The sequence below is a fragment of the Lampetra fluviatilis genome, chromosome 80, assembly GCF_964198595.1.
Source record: "Lampetra fluviatilis chromosome 80, kcLamFluv1.1, whole genome shotgun sequence".
NCBI classification, from domain to species: Eukaryota; Metazoa; Chordata; class Hyperoartia; order Petromyzontiformes; family Petromyzontidae; genus Lampetra; species Lampetra fluviatilis.
Window position 1 is genome coordinate 778222 of NC_136354.1, and position 14220 is coordinate 792441.

Below are 14220 nucleotides of genomic sequence, written 5' to 3' on the forward strand. Positions count from 1 at the left end.
CGTGTTCGCTATGAACATTGTAGCAATAAGGGACGATCAGTCATCTTTAACATAGCAGGTCTTTATTGTTCTGCAAGTATATCAACGTTAAAACTCGTAGAAACACATGCACACTCGTGTGTGAATGCACACCGCTGTATATACAGTCGTGTTTGGATGCACACTCGTGTGTGTATGTCTACTCGTCCGTGTTTTTTTAAAGGAAAATATGGTAGCAATAACGTACGATCAGTCATCTTTAAAAACAGGTCTTTATTAATTTGCAAGAAAGCTCACGTTAATACTCGTATCGGAATCTTTATTAATACGCATGCTCAAACAGGAAAGGAACAAGGCAAATTATTTCCCAATAGGAATTCAACAGTTAAAAAATATTCTTAAAATCAAACACGTAAACGTCGATTTCCCCTTTGACGTCCTTGTCGACTGAAGCCATTCGTCCAAAGTATAAAATTGTTGTCATTCTGAAATCAGTGAACACTTCTGGAACTTAAAAGGAAGACATTCATCTGAACACATTATAGAGCATTCACAACATCACTCTAGCTTGAAGTCCTAAAAATCAACGAAAAAATATGTAAGCGACACGAATATGACTCTCCAGCCACTCCACTAGATCAAGCCATCTCTCAGGATGCAACTGCATGGGGTCGAAAGAGGAATTTCGTTTAGGACTCATGACAACATTTTTACTCTTTGTTTGATGATGCCAGTGAAGTGTTGCTGACCGTTAAAATGCTTCCAACACACAGAACAATCAAACGGTTTTGTTGAAATAATTACACTAGCTTGGAGTAGTGCTGGAAATCACTGATATAATCAATTGCACCGAAGAAATTGATCTAACAGAGACACAAACGTGCACATTCCAGGACTTTAACAGAAGTACTCAATACTTTGATTATCTAGCCACTCCAGCAGCCATTTCTCATTATCAACCTGCATGGGGTCAAAAAAGGAATTGGCGGCAGGGCTCAGTACATCCAGCCATCTCGCAGGAGCAAACTGCATGGGGTCGAAAGATGCTTTTTTTTCAGGACTCATTGCAGCACTTTGTATTTCACCTTTTGATTTCACTTCCCTATCATTGCGGATCTTCTCATGCTTGTTTCGGGGTGATGACCGTGTCCTCTCCAACGGAAAACAATTGAATGGCTTCTCACCCGTGTGTGTTTTTTGGTGACTGTTAAGAGTTGATTTCCGTGAAAATGACTTCCCACACACAGAGCAATTGAACGGCTTCTCGCCCGTGTGTGTTTTCTGGTGACGGTTAAGAGTTGATTTCAGTGAAAATGACTTCCCACACACAGAGCAATTGAACGGCTTCTCGCCCGTGTGTGTTTTCTGGTGACTGTTAAGAGTTGATTTCTGTGCAAATGCCTTCACACAAACAGAGCAATTGAATGGCTTCTCACCCGTGTGTGTGTGGCGCTGTGTAAAGGTTATCTGCTCCATGTGACTGATTCTTCAGTGACAGTCGCGGGTGTTTTTTAGAGTAAAATGCACCATTTAAGCTGCGTGGATGTCTGGCTCAAATCGCCGAGAAGCAAACTCTTACCAACGTCTAACCGAGACACAGTAACGTCTCGTAAGTCGGACTACACACGCGATTACCAGTATATCCACTAACAAAGACACTTACTTGTGGATGCACGGCGGATCGATGTCCCTGTAACCCGTCTGAAGAGATTGCCACGAACTCTCCCGAAGCGAAGTCGCCAACCAGTCGCCAAGCAATCGTGCTCGCCAGGCTGGGTCTCGTGGAAGAAGGGTTATCTGCAGAGCGGGGAGTCGAGCGTCTTATCCTCAGCAATATCCCTCTCGAAATGACCTTGAGGTCTTATTTTAAGCCCCTTATAACTTCGCTCTCGCATTCAAATCCTTTGTTCTCGACTTGGCCTATTATGGACTTTGCATTCAATTGTTAATTTTTACATTAACAATCCGTATATCTAGCAACATAATACGTACGTACATATCACTGCATAATTGTACACTTCCGTTTGAATAAGGATGTGCATCTCCCTGCATAATTCCATGATTCGTGTTAATTTGCTAATATTCACCCCCCAATGTCCTCTAAACTGCTTCAAGTTTAGAGGATGATTAGGCGACATACAGTCTGAAGTATCAAAATTGGTGATCTCGAGCTTGATTTGGAATAAGATGTGCAAGTTTATACTGTACTGACTTTGTTTTATAAATATATTTAATGACAATCGTGTTGAGCGGGGTGCTTCTAGAAAACGAGTGTTTTATATTATAATTTCTGCCATGAACTTCAAACAATGATCTGAATGGTTTAGCTTGTAAGCGTGGTTTATTATCATGTCCATATTAAAGATTTTTTGGGTTAGATCGCTTAAGTATATAAATGTTTCGTTGAAACCCGCCACCACCTGACAAAGCCAACTTGTTAGGGTTGTCACGTAAACAGAACATGCCAAATTGTCACTAGTACAGCACACCGGTGTGTTGGAGAGCCAAGCCACAACATTTACAATCTGAGTACGACGTTTCGTCTGTAATTAAAACTAGCCTCATCAGTCGACAGCCAGATTTGGAAAGTCTCACTGTTTTGTTCCTTACATAGAAGCATAGATGTGTTGACCACGCAGCTGCGCTCTTGCACAATGTGGGGGGGGGGGGGGGGAGCGTGGGATTACTGAGCCAATGTACATTAAGCGTGTGCATTATGCGAGCCCTTTGAACGTGTCCTTCCTGTCTATTGTGTTTATTAAAATAGCCCTACCAACGGTAATCTCTACTGAAGTACGCTGCCCTTTGTCGCCATGCATTTATTTAATGTTTTATTTTAAAGACGCATTTATATACTTCCGCGATCTAACCTAATAACCTCTATTATGGATGATATTGGGCCCGAAATCCTACGTGTTAAACTCGTGTGTATGTGTTTATATTTTGGTCGTGTTTTTTATGGTCATTTCATTGAATATGGAGAGGTTACCAGCGCCTCGCACCCGTCCAGAGACCTCGTGTGCCTCTGTGGTGGCTACGAGCCTTCCCTCCAGGACATTGCTCACATCCACTGCAGCGTTACCGTCCGGCACCGCGGATTAGGTAGCGGATTCTTTTTTTCCGAACTTTGCTCGTGGCTGGGTAATTCCAAACAACAGGGGGTCGTGTACATGGATCTGTACTTCTGTGTATGTCCACTCGTGTGTTTATTTACACTCGTTGATGTGGATATGTACATGCGTGAATGTGTGTGTATAGGTATGTACAATCATTTGTTCGCACATTTGATCGTGTAGTAGAACGCAATCCCTTTGTACGTGAACTGCTGTCTATGTACACTCGTGTGTGTATGCGCACTTGTATGCATGTGCACCCGTGTGTGTATGTATGAAGCAGTGTGTATGCACATTCGTGTATGTTTCTACAGCGCTGTGTATGTCCACTCGTGTGTGGGTGTGTGTACATGGGGTGTATATGTGTACTCGTGTATGATTATGTATTGGAACAAACAAATTATTTTTATTTTGTGTCGTACAAATAATATAGGGGCAACGTGGTAGGAATGCTCCACCTCAACAGGGAACTACAGGGATGAGACTCCCCGGTCGTGGTGCTAATTGAATTAAAACAGCGCCACTGAGCAGACAGAGCCCCGCCCCTACAGCTCGTGAGTGTGACGTAGTGAGTGTGACCAGCGGACTGCCACGATGCTGCCAGGTAAGGGTAAACTTGTGTGATGGAGATGCTTCACCTGAAACTCGCCTCCACACGTGTTCGCTATGAACATTGTAGCAATAAGGGACGATCAGTCATCTTTAACATAGCAGGTCTTTATTGTTCTGCAAGTATATTAACGTTAAAACTCGTACAAACACATGCACACTCGTGTGTGAATGTACAACGCTGTATATACAGTCGTGTTTGGATGCACTCTCGTGTGTGTATGTCTACTCGTCCGTGTTTTTAGGGAAGGATATGGTAGCAATAACGTACGATCAGTCATCTTTAAAAAACAAATCAGGTCTTTATTAATCTGCAAGAAAACTCACGTTAATACTCGTATCGAAATCTTTATAAATACGCATGCTCAAACAGGAAAGGAACTAGGCCAATTATTTCCCAATAGGAATTTAACAGTTAAAAGATATTCTTAAAATCAAACAAGGAAACGTTGATTTCCCCTTTGACGTCCTTTTCCACTGAAGCCATTCGTCCAGAAGTCCAAGCCATCAAACACAGGAACAACGAACGTGCAATCCACACACACTCTGAAACTTATTATTTGAAGTTAATTAATTTATTACACAATCATGAAAATTAAAGAACATTTTCAAAATATTGAACAAAGTTGTGGTCACAGACTTTCTCCAACTTCAGCTCAATAAGACCACTTAACCACTAGAGTAAAATCAGGAATTGAACCACCTCACAACCACTGCACATCACACCACATCAACAAGTAACCCGATAGGACTACAAAGCACCACCTTAACGTGACGAAGTCTAGAATAAACCTCAACACTCAAGACACGGAAATCACAAAACACCACGACATAATTAATAACAGTATTTTCTGGTGACTATGAAGATTTTATTTCCGTGAAAATGCCTTCCCACACACAGAGCACTTGAACGGTTTTACGCCCGCGTGTGCTTTCTGGTGACTGTGAAGATCTGATTTCCGTGAAAATGCCTTCCCACACACAGAGCAATTGAATGGATTCTTACCCGAGTGTGTTTTCTGGTGATTGCGAAGATTTGATGAATCTGCAAATGCCTTCCCACACACAGAGCACTTGAATGGCTTCACGCCCGTGTGTGTTTTCTGGTGAGTGTTAAGAGTTGATTTCTGTGCAAATGACTTCAAACACACAGAGCAATTGAATGGCTTCACGCCCGTGTGTGTTTTCTGGTGATGGTGAAGATCTGCTTTACGGGCAAATGCCTTCACACAAACAGAGCAATTGAACGGCTTCTCGCCCGTGTGTCTTTTCTGGTGACGGTTACGATTTGATAAATCTGCAAATGCCTTCCCACACACAGAACAATTGAACGGCTTTTCGCCCGTGTGTGTGTTCTGGTGAGTGTGAAGATTTTGTTTCAGTGAAAATGCCTTCCCACAAAGAGAGCAATTGAACCGCTTCTTGCCAGGGGATAGGGGTAGCATTAATAAAGGGAAGGAATGTTAATAGTATGTAGCTGCAGTAACTAAACAACCACGTAAAAAACTAAAGTATAAACTACATAGTATCATCAGTATACTAAATATACTCTCCAATAAGCTGAGCTACTAACAGTAAGTAATACATTACAATTCTCTGTCGCAAAAAATATAATATGCTTCCAGCTAAACTTGTTTCCTTTACATCACACGGGTCTACCCACACAGCAATATTAACGTCAATATTTTTTTGCAGATTAATAAAAATCTGATTTTTTTGAACTATCTGAGCATCCGTTAACTCTACAATGCTTATAACAAACACGTACACACACGAGTCAAAGTCAAGTGTACTTACACAGCAGTGTAAATACACACACGCTTACAGGCAATACCATGTCGATTATCATTAAAAGTGTATGACAGCAATCGTAATAATTTGCGTGGATTAAATTAAACAAATCACCTTGATTGTTCTGTAGCGCTCATATCAACACAAGTACTTCAATATATTTATAAAACAAAGTCAGCACGGTATAAACTTGCACCTCAAAGTTCAAAATCACAATTTTAATACTTCAGTCTGCATTTCCCTGGTAACGCATTTGAACTGGCAGCATTTTGCAGCAAATTGCAGGGTGAATATAGTAGCAAATGAATGCAAATTATGCGGTGAGATGAATATACGTATTCAGGCTTAAGCTCAATGGCAAGATAACCCTTCTTCCATGAGACCCAAGCCTGGCGAGCACGATTGCTTGGCGACTGGTTGGCGACTTCGCTTCGGGAGAGTTCGTGGCGATCTCTTCAGACGGGTTACAGGGACATCGATCAGCCGTGCATCAACAAGTAAGTGTCTTTGTTAGTGGATAAACTGGTAATCGCGTGTGTAGTCCGACTTACTGTGTATCGGTTAGACGTTGGAAAGAGTTTGCTTCTTGGCGACAGTTTCTCTGCTCTGAAGAATCAGTCACATGGAGCAGAAAAACTCTCCACAGCGTTACGCACACACGGGTAAGAAGCCATTCAATTGCTCTGTGTGTGGTAAGGAATTTGCATGGAAATCACATTTTCACAGTCACCAGAAAACACACTCGGGCGAAAAGCCGTTCAATTGCTCTGTGTGTGAGAAGTCATTTTCACAGAAATCAAATCTTCACACTCACCAGAAAACACACTCGGGTGAGAAGCCATTCAATTGCGCAGTGTGCGGGAAGACATTTGCACAGAAATCAGATCTTCACAGGCACCAGAAAACACACTCGGGTGAGAAGCCATTCAATTGCGCTGTGTGTGGGAAGGCATTTTCACTGAAACAAAATCTTCACACTCACCAGAAAACACACTCGGGTGAGAAGCCATTCAATTGCGCTGTGTGCGGGAAGACATTTGCACAGAAATCAGATCTTCACAAGCACCAAAAAACGCACTCGGGTGAGAAGCCATTCAATTGCGCTGTGTGCTGGAAGGCATTTGCACGGAAATCACATCTTCACAGGCACCAGAAAACACACAAGAGCGAGAATCCATTCAATTGTTCTCCGTTGGAGAGGACACGGTCATCACCCCGAAACAAACATGAGAAGATTCGCAATGAAAGAGAAGTGAAATCAAAAGGTGAAACACAAAGTGCTGCAATGAGTCCTGAAAAAAATGCATCTTTCGAACCTATGCAGGTGGATCCTGAGAGATGCGTGGATGTAGTGGATGTAATAAGTCCTGACGACAATTCCTCTTTTGACCCCATGCAGTTGGATCCTGCGAGATGGCTGGATGTACTGAGCCCTGACGCCAATTCTTTTTTTGACCCCATGCAGGTTGATAATGAGAAATGGCTGCTGGAGTGGCTGGATAGTCAAAGTATGGAGTACTTCTGTTAATTGTTGAAGTCTTGGAATGGGCATGTTTGTGTATCAATTTATTAGGTGCAATTGTATATCAGTGATTTCCAGCACTACTCCAAGCTAGTGTCATAATTTTAACAAAACCGTTCGATTGCTCTGTGTTGGGAGCATTTTCACGTTTAGCAACACTTCACAGGCATCAGGAAACAAAAGGTGAAATCGACAGTGCTGTAATGAGGGCCTAAAGTAAATTCCTCTTTCGACCCCATGCAGTTAGAGATGGCTGGATGTAGTGGAGTGGCTTTAGAGTACATCTGTTAACTGTTACATTGTGTATATTCATATCTCTGTTCCATCCTAGATAGAGTGATGTTGTGAATGCTCTACAATGTGTTTAGATAAAAGTGTTCCTGATAAGTTCCAGAAGTGTTCACAGGATGACAACAATTTTATACTTCGATAGATACCTTGCTTCGTCTCGTCGTTAGATCATCGGGGCTGTTAAATATGTGGTGTTTATGGTAGAAGTTGCCATGTGTTGTCATCTTCTCACAGCTACTGATCTGGGTGTGCCGTCTTGTTTTATCATTTGCCCATTCCTGTTATTCATTTTGTCGTGGTGTTTGTGTTGAATTCCGCGTCTTGAGTGTTGAGGTTTATTCACGTTAAGATGGTGCTTTGTCGTCCGATCGGATTACTTGTTGATGTGGTATGATGCGCAGTGGTTGTGAGGTGGTTCAATTCCTGATTTTACTCTCGTGGTTAAGTGGTCTTGTTGAGCTAACGTTGGGGAAAGTCTGTGATCACAACTTTGCTCAATATTTTAAACATGTTCTATAATTTTCCTGTGTTTGATGGCTTGGACTTCTGGACGAATGGCTTCAGTCGAAAAGGACGTCAACGGGGAAATCGACGTTTACGTGTTTGATTTTAGGAATACATTTTAACAGTTGAATTCCTATTGGGAAATCATTTGCCGAGTTTCTTTCCTGTTTGAGCATGCGTATTAATAAAGATTTCGATACGAGTATTAGCGTGAGTTTTTTTGCAGATTAATAAAGACCTGATTTGTTTTTAAAGATGACTGATCGTACGTTATTGCAACCATATTTTCCTTTAAAAAACACGGACGAGTAGACATGCACACACGAGTGTGCATCCAAGCACCACTATATATACAGCGGTGTGCATACACACATGAGTGTGCATATACAGGGGTGTACATACAGACATACAATGCAGTGTACACATACACGCGAGTGTGCATGCACAGCATTATTAACGTTAATAATTTTTTTGCAGATGAATAAAAATCTGATTTTTAAAAAATTATTTTGATACTTCAGACTAGATTTGAAGCTTTCGTGACTGCAAGGATTCATATTCTTAGGTTTTTTCGGTAAAGTCACGTAGGTAAAACATTAAAATTAATAAAAGTAAAATAAAATAAAAATCACGACGTTTCGGAGGCAACACAAGCTTCCGTCTTCAGGTGGAACCGTCACAGCCACGACAGCTTTATCAAGTAAATGAGAGATTGCAGGAGCTACCACTCCGTATATATAATGGTTGAAGAGGGGGGGGGGAAGCGGCAAGTACAGCACACTTTTTATTCCGCTTCCCCCCCCCCTCTTCAACCATTATATATAAACGGAGTGGTAGCTCCTGCAATCTCTCATTTACTTGATACCGCTGTCGTGGCTGTGACGGTTCCACCTGAAGACGGAAGCTTGTGTTGCCTCCGAAACGTCGTGATTTTTATTTTATTTTACTTTTATTAATTTTAATGTTTTACCTACGTGACTTTACCGAAAAAACCTAAGAATATACTTCAGACTGTATGTCGATGTTAAATCCTCGAAACCTGCAGCAGTTTAGAGGACATTGTCGGGTGAATATTAGCACATTCACAGGAAGCACGGACGGATGCATGGAGATGTACATTTTTATTCAAACGGAAGCGTATAATTATGCAGTGGGATGCACATACATATTAAGATTTAATTACAATGGCCAGATTAGATCAACTATGTTGATTGATATGCGGATTGTAAATGTAAAAAAAATACAATTGAACGCAAAATCCTTGATAGGCCACGTCGTGAACAAAGGTTTTGTGCTTGCTAACAGGACTTGCCCCAAAAGTCTCACGACGGCTATATGGGTTTTTTTGGTCTTTGTGTGTGTATCGACATGCTTCTGGTTGAGTGTCTGTGTGAGAGACACTGATCTATCAACGCTGCGATCCTTAATGCTCCCCCCAGATTTGACGATCGATAGTGGATGTACATTCACTCTGAATCTTTACTTTGTCGTTAAAAAGGACGGGGTACACAATGTTATTAAACTTCACATCTACCCTACCTCCATGCCGAAAAGCCACTGCAGTGGTAATGAAACTGCAACGTATTTGATTCATAAACCCGCATGTTCGAATTTTTCCCAAATTTTAAACCGGGTTGGGATGTCGCCATCCTGCCATGGAACCAATTATCCATTAATGTCTCTATCAGACCATTGCAAGCCTAGTGTTAGAGAATGGCCCACTGAAGCTTATATCACAGAGCTAATTACACTTCAAGTGCCCTCTCGTCCGCATAGTAAAAAGCAGGACCCTACCACCTGTTCTTTAAGTAGGAGTAACGTTTGTCGAAACAATGTTCTTCTATAGATGGAATTTATCCAAATTAAGTGCAGAACCACATTACAGCCTTGTGATGGGTTATTTTGTGCAGTTGTAGTTACTAACTCGGAGACGATAAGACTTGGAGGCACTTATTTATTAACGAGCACTGACGGAATTAACACGCTTAATATTCCGTCCATCTATTATATGGCGACGCTACTCAGCCAGGACAGACGGTAGGCTGCCTGACTAGCGGCGCTCCGAGATGGTGGAGACGGAGATGACGATGAGAAGAATGTCGACGATGGACTACAGCAGCACAACGGGGTTCACATTCCAAACACAGCCCCAAGGTGCCCCACATGGGCCCCTCTTACACTGTCACGTGGACTCGCTCCACCCCAGCCACGCCCCCTTTCTGGAACCTACTAGCGGGTTCTGGTGGGCCCCTCTGTGACATTTCCCCGAGATCCTCCTCGTGCACATCCTGGCCTGCTGACGACAGGACTGCCGTACGCCACAGATCTTCTTTTCTGCCAGCAGCAAATGCTTTGCCACTACAGAGTCAATGCCAACTGGGCTGAGATCCTTAACTTGCTAGACTAGAGAACCCGCTTTGATCACTGGCGGGTGCCAGGTTTCAAACCCTGGTTATCCAGCGGCAGCCTGTATCGTGAGCAGCAGCATTTTTTGAATATTCTGTCAAAAAATTTAGATTTTTGAGTGGTGGCACAATTCTGCAATTGCTTTTTAATACCTCTGGTGGCAGGAGTAATGTCTACAAGACCGAGTTCTAGAAAGTCCCTTTAGACGATATTTTGGTCTACTCTTCCACATTGGGCAGATGTTTTAGAAGAGGAAGGAGTACCCAAACTTTAACCTACCACACGCACCTTGCTGCTCGATTGTGGCATACCCATTTCTACTGCTAGGTGGACAGAGGCAGGGGGGTTTAAGAAACTCAACTATTTGTTTCAACTGCTGTGGCAGAAGGGGGGCAGAGGTGCAGTGGAGCAGAAGGGCAGTGGAGCATTGGACCTGAGGAGAAGTGGGACAGTGGAGCAGAGGGGGCAGTGCGGCAAAAGGGCAGAGGGAAAGAGGTCATTGGGGCAGTGGGGTAGTGGTGTAGAGTGGCAGTGTTGTGCAGGAGGCGATTCACCGGAATATATTTTCTCACCACTATTGGTATTTGCTCTGAAGATGGACCATTTCCCAAAACGTCTCTCAAATGTGTGTCCTTGTGTAATGACAGGGTTACACCTGTTGACATGACAAAGTTACACCTGCTGTCCTGGGAAGGCATTTACGGGTACAGGCACAGAAGTAACAGCCAGTCAGGGAAGGAGGCGTGCCTGGGGCAAAGCAAACAGGTGGGGTTCGTCGACATGCTCCTGGAACCTGCTCGAAGGTTCCACGAGAGGGCGTGGCTGGAGGCGGAGCTTAGCCACACCTGGGGGAATATAATGGGGAGCGGACCCGGAGCTCGGGGCTCGTGTGGGGTCCTGGGTCGCTGTTCACCGAAATCTCTCTCCGTTGTCCGGCCACGTGGAAGATCTCCTGAATGGTTACATCGCCGTCATCATCATGCCGCCAGCCAGCGGCGAGACGAGTGAGGGCGAGGGGACCACGCCGAGTGATCGGCTCTGCGTGCAGCCACTAGAGGTGTTATTGCCAAGAGTTCTATTCAGTAAGAGGAAGAACCAGTGTTGGCCTGTATTGTGTCCACTGTGAGAAATAAAGAAGTACCCTCTATGTGACGTGTCGTGGAAGTCACTTATTACACTTGTACTGCCACACACACAGCTGGGACACCTCACATCCGAGCCAAGGCACATTTACCCAACACAGACAGCACTTGCAAGCAATTCAACGTTATGTTGTGTCATCATGGGTTTATTTCACAAAGTTTATATAGTACCAGCAACAACAATGGTATTGAATCTTATTCTTTACATGAGTGGCCCTGGGGCTTGCCACGTGGCAGGTTTCGTCAATTGTCTGTACAAGACCCCTCTAGCTCTCTCATCCTGGGTCAGCTGCCCCTTCCATGTCCTGGAAACCATGGCAAGGTCACCCCATGAGGACTGCCTGGATGAAAACCAGCATGGAAGGGGCCCAGGATGGTGACGGCTATGTTTTTTGGCTAGTCCCGTGTGTGTTTGTTGTGTGAGGTGTCTTGATAGCAGTCATTCTCCACTGTAGTCCTGGCATCTGCTGCTCAGATTCCTTCCACAGCTGTGGTCCCAGTGGCACCGTCTCTCCGGGGAACCATGTGGTGTGTGTGTGACGAGTATCACGGGGTGTGTGTGTGGGTGGGTGGCATGTATCACGGGGTGGGTGGGTAGTCTGGTGATAGTGGTCATGGTTGGCAGCGATCCACGACCACAACAACCACCCCTACTGTGTGGTGGACATGCCACCACACAGCAGCACGCGGCGGAGGAGTGAGGTGATTGCTCTCGCCACGCGAGCAAGGCCCCCTCGCTTCCTCTTCTTTCCCTGCATCACCACCTCCACCACCTGCAACTCCTCCACCTCTTCCTTTGTCTCGTCCTCGATCTCCTCCTCTTCATCCTCCACCACCATCTTCTCTCCATTCTCTGTCTTCTCCATTCTTTCCTCTGGTTCCTCAATCTCCTCGTCCTCCACCACCTCCACCTTCTCCTCTTCCTGTTCCACCTCTGTCTTCTTCTCTATCTTCTCTGCTTGGAAGCACTCTTCTCCAAAGCTTGGAGCAATCAGGCCCTGCATAGGAGTGTCAGAGGTGGATGCGGGGGCGGTGGTGATGGCAGCGGTGGTGGTGGCGGTCATGGCGGTGGTGGCGGTAGCGGTCGTGGCGGTCGTGGCGGCGGCAGCGGTGGCGGTGGTGGTTACTGCGGTGGTTGTGGTGGCGGAGGTGGTGGCGGCGGTGGTGGCGGCGGTCGTGGCGGTGGTCGTGGCGGCGGTCGTGGCGGCGGTCGTGGCGGCGGTCGTGGCGGCGGTCGTGGCGGCGGTCGTGGCGGCGGTCGTGGTGGCGGTCGTGGCGGCGGTCGTGGCGGCGGTCGTGGCGGCGGTCGTGGCGGCGGTCGTGGCGGCGGTCGTGGCGGCGGTCGTGGTGGCGGCGGTCGTGGCGGCGGTCGTGGCGGCGGTCGTGGCGGCGGTCGTGGCGGCGGTCGTGGCGGCGGTCGTGGCGGCGGTCGTGGCGGCGGTCGTGGCGGCGGTCGTGGCGGCGATCGTGGCGGCGGTCGTGGCGGCGGTCGTGGCGGCGGTCGTGGCGGCGGCAGCGATGGTGGTGGCGGCGGCAGTGGTGGCAGTGGCGGCGGCGGTGGTGGTGGCGGCGGCGGTGGTGGTGGTGGCGGTAGCAGCGGTTGCGTTGGTGGTTACTGCGGTGGTTGTGGTGGCGGAGGTGGAGGTGGTGGTGGTGGTGGCGGTGGTGGCGGCGGCAGCTGTGGCGGTGGTGGTGGCGGCGGCGGTGGTGGTGGCGGTGGTGGCGTTGGCGATGGTGGCGTTGGCAGGGGAGGTTGTGGCGGTGGTGGCAGTGGTGGTGGCAGTGGTGGCGGTGGTGACGGCGGTGGTGGCAGTGGTGACGGCGGTGGTGGCGGCGGTGGTGGTGACGGCGGTGATTGCGGTGATGGCGGTGATGGCGGTGGTGGTGGCAGTGGTGGCGGTGATGGCAGTGGTGGCGGTGGTAGCAATGCTGGCGAGGCGCTGCTCCTGCTCAAGGCGCTTCTCCTCCTCGACGCGTTTCACGTTGGCGAGACACTTCTCCTCCTCCTCCTCCAGATTCTTCTCCTCAGGACACTTCATCTCGAGATGATGCTTCTCACCAATGATGTACTTCACTTTAATGAGGCGCTTCTTGAGGAAATAGTCTCGGAAGCACTTCTCCTCTGTGCGGCACTTCGCCCTGGCAATGCGCTGCACCTCAAAGAGGTGCTCCTCTTCCATGGTGCATCTTTCTTTGCCAAGGTTCTTTTCCTGGAGATGCTTCACCCCGCTGACGTGCTTCAACTCCCCAATTATCCTCTGATCAAGCAAAGATAAGCAAAGGGACATTCAGACATGCACATGCAAGCAAACATTCATACCCACAGGCACGCAAACGTGGACGTGCACATAAATCCAAACAAAAAAACATACTCACACATATATGTACAGATGCAGCCATCCACATTCAGTCATTCAAACTTGCTTAGTACACACTTGAATATACACTTTCACCTGATGTTAACACAATGCCTTATCCATCAATACTCGTATCACATTGTACGTGTAGTACTAACCCCTAAATATCCCAACTCCTATAGAATGAAAATACATGTCACATCCTCATATATCCTCATAAACCCCATGCATGCACTCAAGACTTTGCTCGATTGTGACGGTTTCATAGCAATTGTTGGCAATAATCATCACTGGCCATAGTTTTCACAGAATGTCCCATTATAAATATCTGGAAGCCCATACTCTGGACAAACTTCACTGCAGCGCCCATAGTGGGGAACTGTAATGGCAACTTCCAATCAACTCACAGACATAATTCGTGTGACTGCCTGATATCATTCTGTCTTCATTGGTAATAAATGGCCACTTCAAGTGCCTGCATGAGTGGGACGGTGAAGAGATGCGGT

General features: G+C 46.2%; 1 pseudogene; it reads right to left on the reverse strand.

The window, feature by feature from the left end:
* Positions 1-14220, reverse strand: part of LOC144953664 (uncharacterized) — a 564993-nt pseudogene that overhangs the window by 251269 nt on the left and 299504 nt on the right.